The 17275-nt window shown below is 43.8% G+C and overlaps 1 protein-coding gene across 1 annotated transcript in view; it reads right to left on the bottom strand.

Moving 5' to 3' along the window:
* The window catches only part of LOC121278030 (dedicator of cytokinesis protein 2-like), a 1199266-nt gene that overhangs the window by 747058 nt on the left and 434933 nt on the right, over positions 1–17275 (bottom strand). The gene's annotated exons all lie outside the window — the stretch shown is intronic.

Here is a 17275-nt window from a genome sequence, read left to right as displayed (position 1 = left end):
CATATCGCTGGGTAGATTTCCATGGAACAAAGGGGGTAAATGGAGTTGAGATGCAGATCAGCCATGATCTGACTGAATGACGGAATAGCTTTGAGGGGTGCAATGTGCCCCTTTTCCTGCTCGGGTTTCGTACCACTCAGGCACTTGCTGTCCCACTACCATTTTCACAGAAGACTTCGGAAGAAAAAAGATCTATGCTAACTCCCCTTGGGATGTCGTGCACTAAAAAAGAGGTTCATCAAGCCAGGAAGCTAATGTAAGCTTTACCCATTGCTAATGGCTACTAACTTAATTTGATATTTTTTACCACCCAGATTTCCCACTCCAAAAAAAGTGACTGAAAATCTGACAGGCGTCGCTTGGAAATGGCAGCAATTAAAGGGAAAATGAGAGTAAAGGTTGAGGAACTTAAAAAAAATTTGTTTTGCTCTCTAGGGGCTGATGACTCTTTACAAGTATTCAAGGACAGGCCTTTCTTCTCTTTCACAAGCTCTTTCAAATAAATCAATACTGTTTCACTTTCTGGCAAACAGAAGCCAAGTTCAAGTGCAGTCTTAGCGGCAATAGAAGCCAAAAAAAAAAAGAAAGAATTATGTTATCTGAAGTGACTCAATGGAACTGGTGAATCACATCATACAGAGGGGCAAGGAAAAAGCTTCAGTTTTCTCCTAGTTTACTTCTGGTGGGGGCTGGGGGTGGTTGGGGGAGGTGTGTTGGGTGTGGAAGGTTGTGTTCATTAAAATCTCAAGACTCCTATAATTTCTGTGATGCCTACTCCCAACAGCCCTCTGCCATAACCTCCCTGGGGAATTGGCAGAAAGCTTGGAGTACTGGCGGAGAGGTGTCTGCGCCTGTTTGTATCTGTTTTTTTATCCAATGTCAGGTATAGCACGTTTCATGGGAGCATAAAAATATTGGAACATTGACTGTTCATCCCCTCAACCTTCATTAGCTACCTCTTCTTTCCTCAACAATTTTTTTTAATTAATTTGTTCATGGGGTGTGGGCATCACTGGCTAGGCCAGCATTTATTGCCCGTCCCTAATTGCCCTTGTTCAGGGGGCATTTAAGAGTCAGCCCCATTGCTGTGGGTCTGGAGTCACATGTAGGCCAGCAGATTTCCTTCCCGTTAGTGACCCAGATAGGTTTCTATGACAATCAACAATGGTTATCATCAGACTTATAACCCCAGATTTTTGTTGGATTCAAATTGCATCATCTGTCATGGGATTCGAACCCAGGTTGCCGGAGGATGACCCTGGGTCTCTGGAAAACTAGCCCAGTGGCAATAGCACAATGTCACTACCTCCCATGTGCCACAAATGACAGTTTGGCTGAGTGCTAGCCAGTGTATTCAACCTATTTGTTGGGCCTGGAGATTACTTAGTTTCCCCTAATGCAACAAGTCACTTGGGGAGATGGTGGTGTGATGGTAATGCCACTGAATTTGTCACCTGGAGATCCTAACTGCAATGGGCTCAAATCCCAATACAGCAGCAGGTGGCACTTACATTCAGTGAACAAAATCTGGCTTTTCTTTCATGGGTTTGGATGTCACTGCAAGGCCAGCATTTGTTGCCCATCTTGAATTCCCCTTGAACTGAGTGGCATGACAAACCATTTCAGAGGGCAGACAGGAGTCAACCACATTGCTGTGGGTCTGGATTCACATGTAGACCAGACCAGATAAGGAAGACAAGTTTCCTTCCCTAAAGGACATTAGTGAACTAGATGGCTTTTTTATGACAATCGACAATGGTTTCATGGTCACCATTGCTAAGACTAGCTTTTCAATTCCAAATTATTAATTGAATTTAAATTCCACCAGCTGCCGTGTTGGGATCTGAACCCATGTCCCCAGGACATTAGCCTGGGTCTCTAGATATAAACCTAGCCTCATCTGGTTCACTAATGTCCTTTAGGGAAGGAAATCTGCCGTCCTTACCTGGTCTGGCCTACATGTGACTCCAGACCCACAGCAATGTGGTTAACTCTTAACTGCCTTCTGAAATGTTCTAGCAGGCCACTCAGTTCAAGGGAAACTATGGATGGCCAACATATGTTGGCCTTGCCAGCGATGCCCACGTTGCATGAAAGAATGAAAAAAAACTCCAGGAGATATGTCCTTGAACTGCCTAACCAACATGATGCATTTGTCTTATAGATGGTGGACAGACTTTGGGGAGTCAGGAGGTGAGTTACTCGCCACAGGATTCCTAGCTTCTGACTTGCTCTTGTAGCCACAGTAGTTATATGGCATCCGCCCTCACGCCTTCTCCTCCCTCCCAGAAACATGATAGGGTCCCCCTTGTCCTCACTTATCACCCCACCAGCCTCCGCATTCAAAGGATCATCCTCCGCCATTTCCGCCAACTCCAGCATGATGCCACCACCAAACACATCTTCCCTTCACCCTCCTTATCGGCATTCCGTAGGGATCGCTTCCTCCGGGACACCCTGGTCCACTCCTCCATCACCCCCTACTCCTCAACCCCCTCCTATGGCACCACCCCATGCCCACGCAAAAGATGCAACACCTGCCCCTTCACTTCCTCTCTCCTCACCGTCCAAGGACCCAAACACTCCTTTCAAGTCAAGCAGCATTTCACTTGCATTTCCCCCAACTTAGTCTACTGCATTCATTGCTCCCAATGTGGTCTCCTCTACATTGGAGAGACCAAACGTAAAATGGGTGACCGCTTTGCAGAACACCTGCGGTCTGTCCGCAAGAATGACCCAAACCTCCCTGTCGCTTGCCATTTTAACACTCCACCCTGTTCTCTTGCTCACATGTCTGTCCTTGGCTTGCTGCATTGTTCCAGTGAAGCCCAACGCAAACTGGAGGAACAACACCTCATCTTCCGACTAGGCACTTTACAGCCTTCCGGACTGAATATTGAATTCAACAACTTTAGGTCGTGAGCTCCCTCCCCATCCCCACCCCCTTTCTGTTTCCCCCTTCCTTTTTTTTCCAATAAATTATAAAGATTTTCCTTTTCCCACCTATTTCCATTATTTAAAAAAATAAAAAAAAACCCCCACTAGAGCTATACCTTGAGTGCCCTACCATCCATTCTTAATTAGCACATTCGTTTAGATAATATCACCAACTTTAACTTTAACACCTATGTGTTCTATTGTACTACTGTCGTTGACATCTTTTGATGATCTGCTTCTATCACTGCTTGTTTGTCCCTACAACCACACCGCCCCCCCCCTCCACCTCTCTCTCTCTCTATCTCTCCGCCCCCCACACACACACCTTAAACCAGCTTATATTTCAACTCTTTCTTGGACTCGAACTCAAGTTCTGTCGAAGGGTCATGAGGACTTGAAACGTCAACTCTTTTCTTCTCCGCCGATGCTGCCAGACCTGCTGAGTTTTTCCAGGTAATTCTGTTTTTGTTTTAGTTATATGGCTAGTCCAGTTCAGTGCATGGTCAATGATAACCCTAGGATGTTGACCCCTATCACTTGTTGGAGATGGCCATTGTCTTGCATTTGTGTGGCACAGTTGTCAATTGTTACTTAACAGCCTGAATGTTGTTCAGGGGCTGGATTTTCCCATTCAAGGTGGGAACCTGGAAGTGGGACTTTCACAAGAGTTGGGGTCTTAATGACCCTAGAGATGGGTGGTCTGTCCAGTTAGTGACTGGAGGGAGGGTGGAAGTGGGGGGGGGGATGCAGGGTTGGAGGGGGGACAACAGGGAAGTGATACACATCCTGACCCAAATTGGCAGACATTGCTGTAGCTGTCACCCATGTATGATCTTAAAAGAAGTCACAAGATCTTCATCATTAAATAGGCCAGGACAAATGGGGCGCTGGGACCTGGGATAGGTTAGGGAAAAGTTGCTTATTAAAATTTCATTGCTGCTTAGTAGTTTTTTTAAGCAAACTTGGGAACAAAAGTCTGCAGACCAGAACTCAGGCCACCTACACCATTTTTACTTTTTGCCACCCCCGTCTCCATTCTGTCCCAATTCAGAACAGGGAAATTTGGCCCCAGGCCTAGCTACACCCGTGCACGGACTGCTTCAGTCACTGAGGCACTGCAGAACCTGCGGGTGTTGGTGTTCCCATGCACCTGCTGGCCTTGGTGGCAGTGGTTGTAGGTTTGGAAGGTGCTGTCTATGGAGCCTTGGTGAGTTTTCGCAGTGCATCTCGTAGATGGTACACACTTTTGCTACTGTGCGTTGGTGGTGGAGGGAGTTAATGTTTGTGGACGGGGTGCCAATCTAGCGGATTGCTTTGTCCTGGATGGTGTCAAGCTTCTTGAGTGTTGTTGGAGCTGCACTCATCCAGGCAAGTGGAGAGTATTCCATCACACTCCTGACTTGTACCTTGTAGATGGTGGACAGGCTTTGGGCAGTCAGGAGACAAGTTACTTGTCGCAGAATTCCTAGCCTCTAACCTGCCCTTGTAGTCACAGTATTTACATGGCTAGTTCAGTTCAGTTTCTGGTCAATCTTATCCCCAGGATGTTGATAGTGGAGAATGGTAATGCCATTTAACATCAAGGGGCAATGGTTAGATCCTCTCTTCTTGGAAATGGTCATTTCCCGACACTTGTGTGGCACAAATGTTACTTGCCACTTGTCAGCCCAAGCCTGGTATTTTCCAGGTCTTGCTGCCTTTGGACATGCACTGCTTTAGTATCATCAGCGGACATACCCACTTCTGAATTTATGATGAAAGGAAGGTCATTGATGAAGCTGAAGATAGTTGAGTAAATGGACCCAGGATGTAAACCTGAGGAGCTCCTGCTGCATTATACTCGGGGCGTAGATAATTGTCCTCCAACAAACCCAATATTCTCTCATTGTGTTAGTTTTATGCTCGTTTTCCACCACTGCTTGAAGTTAAGATCAGCTCTATTCAGTTCTTAAGTGGTTAACTGGGACCAGTTCTTCCTTTCAAACTCAGTCATCTACACATCAACAGCGTCCAAAGATTCAAGGATATAATAACTATTAAAAGGAATAGATATCTGGCACTTTATCCTCTCAGTCTCTCTATCATTATAGAATGATCACTCCAATTATTTCAGGTGGTATTTAGAATAGGATTAGCCTTGATCCCAGCTGAGAAGGTGCTGACTGCCTATCGAGCAAGGGCTGACAACCTGTACGTGTCAATCTGTGGTTGACATTAGGAACATCCAGCAAACAGGATTTCACTAATTGCAGACTTACAAAATATATTTACCTCTTAATATAAACTGAACCCCTACTGTTTGTTCATTTGCTTTGTTTGTAAATCATTGTGCAGGAATATGCCCCCTCGGGCTCATAGGCAAGCCACTAATGAAATACATGTGTCTTGCAACAAATTACAATGATCTTTTTGCAGTCGTGCATTCTGTCAGACACACAGGCTACACAGAAACAGAGACAGGAATAAATCTACAGATGATAAATACATACAGACAGAATGATACATGTAGTTACACAAAAATGTTTAGGAAGAGGAGGAGATCAGGCTTGTTCTTATTTATAACTATCTTTTCCCTTTGTCTTTTCCCTCCGCAGAAATGCATCCAATTTAAATTGTCTGCTTCATTTGCTTTCCTTGATAACTTACTCAGCAATTTTATTCCTGTTTGGGTGTGAAAATACCCCTGACATCCACACTTACTCCTAACCAGGCTACACTAGAGTCATTGTTAACTTACTGGGCTTGTAATCCAGGCTTGTGGTCTATGGCCTCAAAAAAAGGCAGGAGGCACTCGGGAACTATCTACAAGGTGCACTGCAACAAATAGCCAAGGCATTTTTGACAACAAACCCGTGACCTCTACTACTTAGAAGGTCAAGGGCAATAGATGCATGGGAACACCACCACCTGGAAGTTCCCCTAAAGCCACACACCATCCTAACTTGGAAATATATGGCCGTTCCTTCACTGTCACTGGGTCAAAGTCCTGGAACTCCCTCCCTAACAGCACTGTGGGTGTACCTACACCACATGGACTGCAGTATTTCAAGAAGGCAGCTCACCACAACCTTCTCAAAGGCAATTAGGATGGGAAATAAATGCTGGCCTAGCCAGCGAATTCCATATCCCATGAACAAATAAAAACACTAATAATCCAACATAACATGCATTCAAATCCCACCATTTGAACTCAGTTTAAAAATATGATATTGAAATTAAAAAGCCGGTTTCAGTAAAACTAAGTGTGGAACATTTGTCATAAATACCCAACTGGGAGACTACTGCTCTTTGAGGAAGAAAATCTGCCAAGCATACCTGGCCTAAATGTGAGTGACTCCAGTCCCACACCAACATAGTTGGTCCTAACTCCTTATTCCCTTGTGTCAACAAGCTACTTTCCTCTCTTTCTAAATATCCTTCAATAATAGAGTGATGCCCCATTTAGTTGAAGAGCAACAGGGGAGAACATCAACTTGGAGGCAGTAGCGCTCCAGGGGTCATGGAACAGGTTACGGGAAAGCCCACTCCCAAAACAAAAGAGGAAAAGAAGAGAACATGCCTCAAAGCAACCACTTCTGGAAACCACAAGGGGTATATCAGTGAAATCCACGCAGGGTTACCCACATGAACAAAACCAAGTAATAAACCTTAACAAGCCCAGGAGTGTTGATGGGCAGACAGCAAAGTGGAGTTGAGACCACAACCAGATCAACCATAAACTTATTGATGGTGGAGCAGGCTTGAAGGGCTGAATGGCCTACTTATGCTCCTAAGTCCTATGTTCCTATCCCAATTTCTTCAACCTTTCCTCATAATATTAATTCCCAAGGTCTAGAATTCCTAGAAAATGAGGACTCAAGGAACATAGGAAATAGGGAGCAGGAGAAGGCATTCAACCCTTCAAACCGCTCCACCGTTCAATTAGATCATGGCTGATCTTCTACCTCAACACCATTTTCCCGCACTATCCCCGTCCCCCTTAATGTGTTTAATATTCAGAAATTTATTGATCTCTGTCTTGAACATAATGACTAAATCTCCACAGCCTCTGGGGTTGAGGATTCCAAAGATTTACCACCCTCTGACAGAAGAAATTCCTCCTCATCTCAGTCCTGAATGGCCGACCTCTTATTCTGAGACTGTGCCCCGTGTCCATTGGTTCCGGACCCCCCAACCAGGGGAAACACCCTTCCTGCATCTACCCTGTCCAGGCCTGTAAGAATTTTGTACGCTTCAATGAGATCACCTCTCATTCCTCTGAACGCTAGAGAATACAGGCCCAGTCTCATCAATCTCTCCTCATTGGACAGTGCTGCCATCCCAAGGATCAGCTTGATGAACCTTTGTTGAAGTCCCTCTGTGGCAAGTAGATCAGGAGATTAAAACTGAATACAATACTCCAGATGCCGTCTCACCAAGGCTCTATACAATCGCAGCAAGACATCTTTGCTCCCGTACACAAATCCTCTTGTGATAAAGGCCAACATATTATTCGCCTTCTTAATTGTTTGCTGTACCTGCATGTTATTTTTCACTGACTTATGAACAAGGACACCCAGGTCCCTTTGGACATCAACACTTCCCAACCTTTCACCATTTAAAAAATACTCTGTATTGTCGTTTTTCCTACCAAAGTGGATAACTTCATATTTTTTCACGTTATATTCCATCTGCCCTGCCCACTCACTCAGTCTGTCCAAATCTCCTTGAAGACTCTTCGCATCCTCCTCACAACTCACATTCCCACCTAGTTTTGTGCCATCCACAAATTTGGAAATATTACATTTGGTCCCCCACATCCAAATCATTGATATAGATTGTGAATAGCTGGGCTCTAAGCACTAATCCTTGCGGTAACCCACTCGTCGTCGCCTGGCAACCCGAGAAAGCCACAGGACGGGGTGGAATTTGGAGTCAGGCCCAGTTCTTGTACTCAAGTTACGATCTCATGGGACAAACAGTTAAAAGTTTGGTTTGAGAAAGTCCTGCACAACAGAGAGAGGTTGGGGAGACAATTCAATCATTATTATATTTGGGCACATAACACCGGAAACGAAGACAGGCCAGAAACAAGGAGATCAAGGGCATCAGACACGTAAGGGACACCACCAGCTCCAAGTTCCCTTCCAAGTTACACAGCATTCCTACATGGGAGTGCAGCCATTCCTTCATCATCACTGGTTCCAAATCCTAACGAATAACTTTTGTCGAAGTACCTCACTGCATAGATAGCAGTGGCAAGAAGGCAGTCCTTCACAATTACCCAAAAAATCCTGGAGATGCGCAATAAATGCTGAGATAGCCAACACACCCACATCCCAAGAATGAATTGTTAAAAAAACGACAGCATTTGGGAATGATGGTAAACTGGAACTGCCTTGAAAAATTTCACAGTTGGTGAGCAATCTCAGGGGACTAATTATATTGAGAACACCTTTTGGTTTATGAAAAGAGTGAATGTGTGAAAGGGAATAGTATGTACATTTGGATTTTTAATCTCTTTTAAATCCAGCCAAAAACCAACATAAAAAGATCTACTGCCTTTCATCTTTTTGTTATCTGGAGTGGCCCCAGTAGGATGAAATAGAGGGATGGCATCATTTGCAAATGAAGCTTTGCTGATTCACCACCTCATCTGTTAGCCGAGGCCCCATTTCCAAGTGTCAGGCAAGCATTTCAGCAAATCAGCTCTTTGAAGTTATACATAGGATCTACGACACCAAAATAATGTAGTATATTCAACGGCTGATGGTTATCCTCCTACTCCTCTTCATCTAACCCCATCAACATAACTTTCTATTCCTTTCTCCCTCATGTGTTTATCTATGCTATTCACCTCAACTACACTTTATGGCAGCAAGGTCTACAATCTTACCAGAAGACCATAAGACATAGGAGCAGAAATTAGGCCATTCGGCCCATCAAGTCTGCTCTGCCATTCAATCATGGCAGCTAAGTTTTTCAACCCCATTTTCCCACCTTCTCCCCGTAACCTTTGATCCCCTTACCAATCAAGAACCTATCTATCTCGGTCTTAAATACACTCAATGATAAGACCATAAGACATAGGAGCACTTATGCTAAGAATTTTCTACTGAATTGCCTAATGGATTTATTAGTGACTATCTTATATTTATAGCCCCTAGTTTTGGTTTCCCGCATGATTAGAAACATCTGCTCTGCATCTGTCCTATTCATGATCTTAAAGACTTTGATCAGATCACCATCCCCCTCCTTCTCCATTGTAGAGATGAGAGCCCCAGCTTTACAGATAGGCATGACCTCTTAGATCTGATTTCATTCTTATAAGTTACTTTCTGCACCCTTGCCATTGCCTCTATATCCTTTTCTTAATATGGAGACCAGAACATCTGTTTACAGTACTCTTTCCACCATCAGCACACAGCATGACCAGTGTGTACAATGTATAAAATGCACTGCAGCAATAGGCAATGCACCTTTGACAGCAGCTTCCAAACCCACAACCTCTACTACTTAGAAGGGCAAATGCAGCAGACACTTGGGAACAGCACTATTTGCAAGCTCCTTTCCAGGCCACACGCCATCCTGACTTGGGAATATATTGCTGTTCCCTTACTGTCATTGGGTCAAAAGTATGGGACTCCCTGCCTGACAGCATTCTGGGAAACCTATCCCAGATGAACTGCAGCCGTTCAAGAAGGCGGCTCAACACTGCCTTCTCAAGGGCAATCAGGGGTGGGCAATAAATGCTGGCCCGGCCAGCGACACCCATATTCCATAAATGAATTTTAAAAGTGTGATCTAACCCAACTCGTTTTTAATTTTTTTAAAAATTATTCATGAGATGTGGGCATCGCTGGCTAGGCCAGCATTTATTGCCCATCCCTAGTTTCCCTTGTTCAGAGGGCATTTTAAGAGTCAACCACATTGCTATAGGTCTGGAGTCACATGTAGGCCAGACCAGGTAAGGACAGCAGATTTCCCTCCCTACAGGACATTAGTGAGCCAGGTGGATTTTCAAATCAATTGACAATGGCTTCATAGTCATCATTAGACGTCTAACTCCAGATTTTTTTTTATTGAATTCAAATTCCACCCTCTGCCGTGGTGAGGTTCAAAGTTTGGAAAATTAAAACCAATGCATCTATCTCAGCAGTCCACTTCCTTCAAGACCCTAGGATGAAGTCCATCAGGAACTGGGGACTTGTCAGCTCTTAATTCTAATAATTTTCTCAGTATCTGGTGATTATAATTGTTTTAAGTTTCACCCTTTCACCTCCTGGTTTACATTATTTCAGGCGTATTATCTGTATCTTCTGTTCAATTCATCTGCCATTTCCTCACTTCCAATTATTAATTATCCACACTTACTGTCTGGAGGACCACAGCTCACTTTACTTATTCTTTTCCTTTTTAATTAACTGCAGAAACTCTTATTATCTGTTTTTATATTTCCAGTTGGCTTTTTTGCATATTCTAATTCCTCCATCGTTAATTTTTAATTGTTCTTTGCTGGTTTTTATATTCTGTCCAACCTTCTGGCCTGCTCCTAACCTTTGTGGGATTGTCCATTTTTTCTTTCAATTTAATACTACTTTGAACTTCCTTATAAATATGTATGATCGGATAGCCATTACAGAGATACGACTGAAAGATGACTCTCCTAGAGTATTTCTTCTCAGTGGAATGTATCTTTGTTGAGTGTTATGATTTTTAAAAATTCATTCATGGGATGTGGCCATCACTGCCTAGGCCAGCATTTATTGCCCTTGTGCCCTTGCTCAGAGGGCATTTAAGAGCCAACCACATCGCTGTAGGCCTGGAGTCACATGTAGGCCAGACCAGGTAAGGTTTCATCCCTAAAGGATATTCGTGATGGGTTCTTTCGACAATCGGCAATGGTTTCATGGTCTTCATACCTTTAATTCCAGATTTTTATTGAATTCAAATTTCACCATCTGCCGTGGTGCGATTCGAACTGGGTCCCCAGAGCATTACCCTGGGTCCCTGGGGTACTAGTCCAGCGACAATACCACTATGCCACCACCTCCCCTTAATAGCTCCTTAAGTGTCTGCCACTGCATCTCTGCTAACCCTTAACCTAATTTCCCAGTTTATTTTAGCTAGCTCTTTCTTCATATCTTTATAATTGCCTTTATTTATGTTTAAAACACTAGTTTTAGACACACCCTTCTCCCCTTCAAGCAGAATTCAAAATTCAGTCATGTTATGATCACTCTTACCTAAGGCCTCCTTTACTATGCAGTCATTAATTAATCCTGTCTCATTGCACACTACCAGGTCTAGAATATCCTACTCTCTGGTTGGCTGTATAATGTGCTGCTCTAAGAAACTATCCCAAAAACGCTCTATGAACTCATCTTTGAGGCTATCTTTGCCAATCTGATTTGTCTAATCTATATGTATGCTGTACCTTTCTCAAAAGTCCCCATTATTTCTTCCTGTATACCCCAGCCTACAGCGTCATTACTAGTAGGATACATATAAACCACTCCCACCAAATGACTTCTTACCTTTGCTATTTCTTATCTCTACCCAAACTGATTCTACATCTTTAGAACTAAAATCATCTCGCACTATTGTACTAATGTCTATTTAATTAGCAGAGCTATCCCTCCACCTTTATCTAGCTTCCTGCCTTTCCTAAATGCCATGTAACTTTGAATATTCATGTCCCAGCCTTTGTTATCTTTCAGTTATATCTCTGTAATGGCGATCCATTCATACATATTTATTCCTATTTAAGCTAACAATTCATCTATTTTGTTATGAATGCTACATGCATTCAGATACAAAGACTTTAGTTTGGTCTTTTTACTATTTTTCCAAACTCTGGCCTTATCTGCTGGTGCACTCTTAAGCTTGTATGCTCTGTCCCTTCCTGCTGTGCTCTGGTTATCATTACCCTTAATTCTACCTTGCTTCCTTGCTTTGAACTCTTCCTTTAATTTATCACACCTGACCTCACTTGATCCTTCACCCCCACTATTTAGTTTAAAGCTCTTTCTACCACCCTAACTTTACAACTCACCAGAACACTGGTCCCAGCACAGTTCAGGTGAAGACCATCCCAATGGTACAGCTCCCACTTTGCCCAGTACTGGTGCCAGTGCTGCATGAATCAAAAGCTATTTCTTCCACACCAATCTTGGAGCCACACTTTTAACTCTCTAACCTTATTTACCCTATACCAATTTCCTCGAGGCTCAGGTTAGAGGTTATTACCTTTGAGGATAAAATCTTTTCAATCTAGCGCCAAGCTGCTCATAATCCCTAAGCAGAACCTCTTTCCTAGTCCTATCTATGTCATTGGTACCTGTGTGGATCGTGGCAACAGGATCCTCCTCTCCAACCCAGAGCATATGCCCAAGCCCTGGCACCAGGCAGGCAACACAGCCTTCAGGGCTCTCATTCTTGGCTGCAGAGAACGGTGTCTATCTCTCCCTAACTATACTGTCCCCTACTACCACTACTGCCATGGTCAGTTCGCTCATGCACCCTACAGACTCTGCGTTGGTCCATACAGGCTGCAAGAACATCAACCTGTTGGACAATTACAAAGGCTGAGGCTCCTCCACTTCTACCTTCCCAGTCCCCATACCCGCATCACTCACAGCCACACCCTTATGTCCCTGACCATGGACTAAATCAGAAGACCCTTACCTAAGGTGTGTTACTGCCTCCTGGAACAAAGTGCCCAGGTAGCTTGCCCCTCCCTGATGAGTTGCAGTGTCTGCAGCTCAGCCTCCAGCTCAATGATTCTGAGCCAAAGCTCCTCAAGCTGCAGACACTTACTGCAGACGTGTTTGCCCTGGTGTTCATGATATTACGCATACTGCAGCTGCAACACATCACCTGTTGTAGAATCTTTACAGTGTTTTAACTAACTAGTTAACTGATTAGTTTGCTACTTAAAATGTAATTCATGCCTTTAATCCTGCCTCTGCTTATATTCTCATTACTTCAATTAAAATTCTATTTACCCTACCTGAAAGTCCTTAATTTAGGTAAGATAAATAAAAAATATTCACCAGCCAATCACCTATCTGTTTCCCTGTGATGGCAAATCTTGATTTTTCTTTCTGAACCTGGCTCTGAGCCCACTAATAGTCCAGAGGCTAGTCCCAAAGTCTCGCCGCTTTCAAATCTCTCAGTCCCAAAGCCTCACCACTTTTAAACTCTCTCAGTCCCAAAGCCTCACCACTTTTAAACTCTCTCAATCCTTAAATTCTCACAGTTTACGATCCATTGTGCCACTTGTCTCTTGACTCTACAGATTCTGACCATGGTCATAAATCAATTATGTGATACTTTATCGAAGGCCATTTGAAAAATTTTAATTTGTTACACTAGCCATATTAACTTTGCTAACTCCTTTTTTTACAACTCGTTATAGAATCATAGAATAGTTGCAGCACACTAGGAGGCCATTTAGTCCACCAAGCCCATGCTGGCTTTCTGCTAACAGCACTGTGGATGTACCTACACCGCATGGACTGCAGTGGTTCAAGAAGGCAACTCACCACCATCTTCTCAAAGGCAATTGGGGATGGGCAATAAATGCTGGCCCAGCCAGCGACACTCACACCCCATGAATGAATAAAAAAAGAGCAAATTAACTGGATCTACATCTCCAACCTTTCAGGTACCCCTGCAGTTTATTTTTCCCTTCAGGTGATTATCTAATTTGCTTTTGAAAGGCACAATTGGATCTGTCTCCTCCAGGCTTTCAGGTAGTGCACTCCAGACCAGAGCCGCTCACTGAGTTAAAAAAAATTTTTCCTCACATTGTCTTTTGATCTTTTGCCATTTACCTTAAATCTGTGTCCTCTAGTTCTACAAAGAAAAGGAAGATGTGAATCAGTAAGCTGGACGGAAGGCTCCTGAAGAACCTAAACTGTTTTGCAGAACACCACTAATTTTGAAAACTTTTTCTTGACAGACTGGTAAATGTGTTGAATCAAGAAACAGCAGATTGCCAGAGTGACGTGCGGGGTTACAGAATCTCGTATATTTAAACATGAAAGGAATGCTGAATGAGATAAGGGATTCCATAATTTCATGGTTCTGTGAATGATTGTGAAGAGTAGGATATGGGATCGTAAGCATTCTTTACAGCACAGGGGAGGTGGGCGGAAAGGGAGAAGAGTGTCAAGTTATGAGTAAATAATGAGTATAAAACAGAAGGTTCACATTTCCTACATTCTGCTCAGAAGTTTGAGCTGCTCAAAGGTACTCTCCTTGCCAAATTGAAAATGTGTAAATTGGCTGCCTGGTTACGATATTCCAAAAGTCTGACCTTCCCTCCGTCTTCCCTTCACCCAGTCCATTTCCCTCTCTCTCTTCTCTTCCTTCCTTCAACTTTACAGAACAAGCCATTAGCGCCTTGTGCCGCATTGATCTTTTTTAAACCAATTCCTTTTCTTCAGTTATCCCCACTTATCAGTTGTTCCACATCCTCCTCTAATGCACCTATATTTTCTCTCCATCACCGTTTGTAAACACTGAGTCCTTGAACTGAGGGAGAGACATTTTTAAATCAACCAAGCTGGACTGGGTTTAAACCCAGAGGTGAAAATCTAGTAGCTAAGAAACAGTGTGTCAGCCAACGTTACTCAATGGAGTTGAAGGCAAATCCCTAATCTACTGGACAAGGTTAACATCGAGTGGAGCGGACAGTTTGTCAAGAAAGCTAATGTCAAACAAATATTACATCTCATATTGAAATGATCAGATGAAGGTTTCAACATTGTAATTTTTTTAACTCCAGCAATCGGTTGACATGGCAACCGTTGATCAGTTGATAATCCTGGTGGTGTCACGGTGCATCGAAGGAACATGCACGATGATGAACTTGAAGCAAGTGAAGAACTCGTAGAATTGTGATGCGCCACAGGGGTAGAATACCTGTCACCTTTGTTGTCAGTGGTTGCATGGGAAGAAGGGCCACTTGGGTAAACTGCCCATCAGGATGCCCACTCCTGTGGAGCTGCACACCTTCAGGAGAGGAGGAGAGAAATTTGGGGTTGGGAACGGGAAGCAGTTCATGGCTTGGATCTAGACTGTTTCGGGTTGATGTCAGAAAGAACATCTTCACATAAAGGGTAGTGGAATTCTGGCTCTCTCTCTTTCTCTCTCTCTCTCCCTCCCCAAAAGCTGTTGCAGCGGGTTGGGTGTTGGTGAACACCCTGAGATGAAACTCTGAGATTGATAGGTTATTATTAGGCAAGGGTAAGAAGGATTATGGAACCAAAGTGGGTAGATGGAGTTGACCTGTGATGTAATGGAATAGCGAAACAGGCGCAAGGAGCTGAATGGCCTGTTCTCATTCCTTTGTGCTAGCAACATAAACAGCACTCAACTGCTACAAGGCAATGGCCAGACTGTGACACAAGTTCCTCAGTGGCATCAAGCCAAATGATTCGCCACTCATTCATCAAGTGTAGTTCTGCTGAAAGACTGGCGATGTATTTTATTTCTTTTATGATGTGAATTTTTTTTGTTGCTAAGTTTTTATGCTTTTCACAGTGATGGATGTCAGTTCTGGAGAATGGGACACGGTGTCTGGATCAACCACAGGTTGTTTTTGTACATAATGAATAGAGACTGTAAGAATGGCAGTCAAGGTGCAGCAGAATGCATCACCGATTCAGCCCTGTGGTTCTACAGAGAAGGAATGTGCCCCATCTCCTCGAGATAAAGAAGCCAGATGACACTGATGTTGGCAGTCATTGCTGATGTCAGAAAAGGTCACAGTGCCTTATTGTGAACGCCCTTCAGAAGGACCCAGAACCAACTGCAAACCAAGGCAACAGCAGTTTTTCAGGCAGAACCGGATCACTAACCAGGACACTTCGTCGTAACACCGGAAATCAGTCAGCACAATTGGGACATCAAAGTTCATCCAAACATACAGATGGGCTCGGGCAGAAGATCAGAACCAGCAAACGCAGCCGGTCAACCAGACCTCATAAAACCTAAATACAGTGGTTGCTCATAGTCTTGTACTTAATAGTCTTAGCAATACATCCCAAAACTTGTAAATCATTAACCCAAGCCCTAGTCATATTATCTCCTGGGAGAGACAGCAACCACTGCCAAAATCAAAAATGCTGCTGTAGTCTATTCAGGATAATACTTTGAGGAATTCCTCCATGATATTCTCAGACAAGCAAACCAACCCCAAGAGACATTCCAATAGTTCCCCACAACTCCTCATCTTCACAACTTCTTCCTTCACTGCCGCTGAGTCAAAATCCTGGAGCTCCCTTCCTAACAGCACTGTGGGTGCACCTACATCACAGGGACTGCAGCAATTCAAGAAGGCAGCTCACCACCGCCTCCTCAAGAGCAACTAGGGATGGGCAACAATTGCTGACCTAGGCAGCGAAGCCCACATCTCATGAATGAATATTAAAAAAAACAACCACCAAGCAACAACCCTTTATATCTAGTAAAGTCTCTTTACCACAATAACTCAATCAGATCCCTTTTATTAAATGTCAGATACTTTATTCTTTCATGGGATGTGGGCGTGGTTGATATTTGTTGCCAATTGCTAATTGCCCTTGAGAAGGTGGTGGTGAGCTGCCATCTTGAACTGCTGTAGTCCATGTGGTGTAGGTACAGCCACAGTGCTGTTAGGAAAGGAATTCCAGGATTTTGACCCAGTGACAGTGATGGAACAGCGATATATTTCCAAGTCAGGATGGTGAGTGACTTGGAGGGGAATTTCCAGGTGGTGGTGTTCCCATCTATCTGCTGCCCTTGTCCTTCTAGATGGTAGTGGTTGTGGGTTTGGAAGGTGCTGTCTAAGGAGCCTTGGTGAATTCCTGCAGTGCATTTTTTAGATAGTACACATTGCTGCAACTGTGCATCGGTGGTGGAAGGAGTGAATGTTTGTGGATGGGTTGCCAATCAAGTGGACTGCTTTGTCTTGGACAATGTCAAGCTTCTTGAGTGTTGTGAGAGCTGCACTCATCCAGGCAAGTGGGGAGTATTCCATCACACTCCTGACTTGCGCCTTGTAGATGGTGGACAGGGTTTGAGGAGTATGTGGTGAGTTACTTGTCGCAGGATTCCTAGCCTCTAACCTGCTCTTGTAGCCACGGTATTTATATGGTTAGTACATTTCAGTTTCTGGTCAATGGTAACTTGCAGGATGGTTATAGTGGGGGTTTCAGTGATAGTAATGCAATTGAGCATCAAGGGCTGATGGTTGGATTCTCTCTTATTGGAGATGGTCATTGCCTGGCTCTTGTGTGGTACGAATGTTATTTGCCACTTATAAGCCCAAGCCTGGATACTGTCCAGCTCTTGCTGCATTTGGACGTGG

This window comes from Carcharodon carcharias, chromosome 1, assembly GCF_017639515.1.
Source record: "Carcharodon carcharias isolate sCarCar2 chromosome 1, sCarCar2.pri, whole genome shotgun sequence".
NCBI classification, from domain to species: Eukaryota; Metazoa; Chordata; class Chondrichthyes; order Lamniformes; family Lamnidae; genus Carcharodon; species Carcharodon carcharias.
The sequence above is the reverse complement of the archived record's forward strand: the minus strand, read 5'-3'. Positions and strand labels throughout refer to the sequence as shown.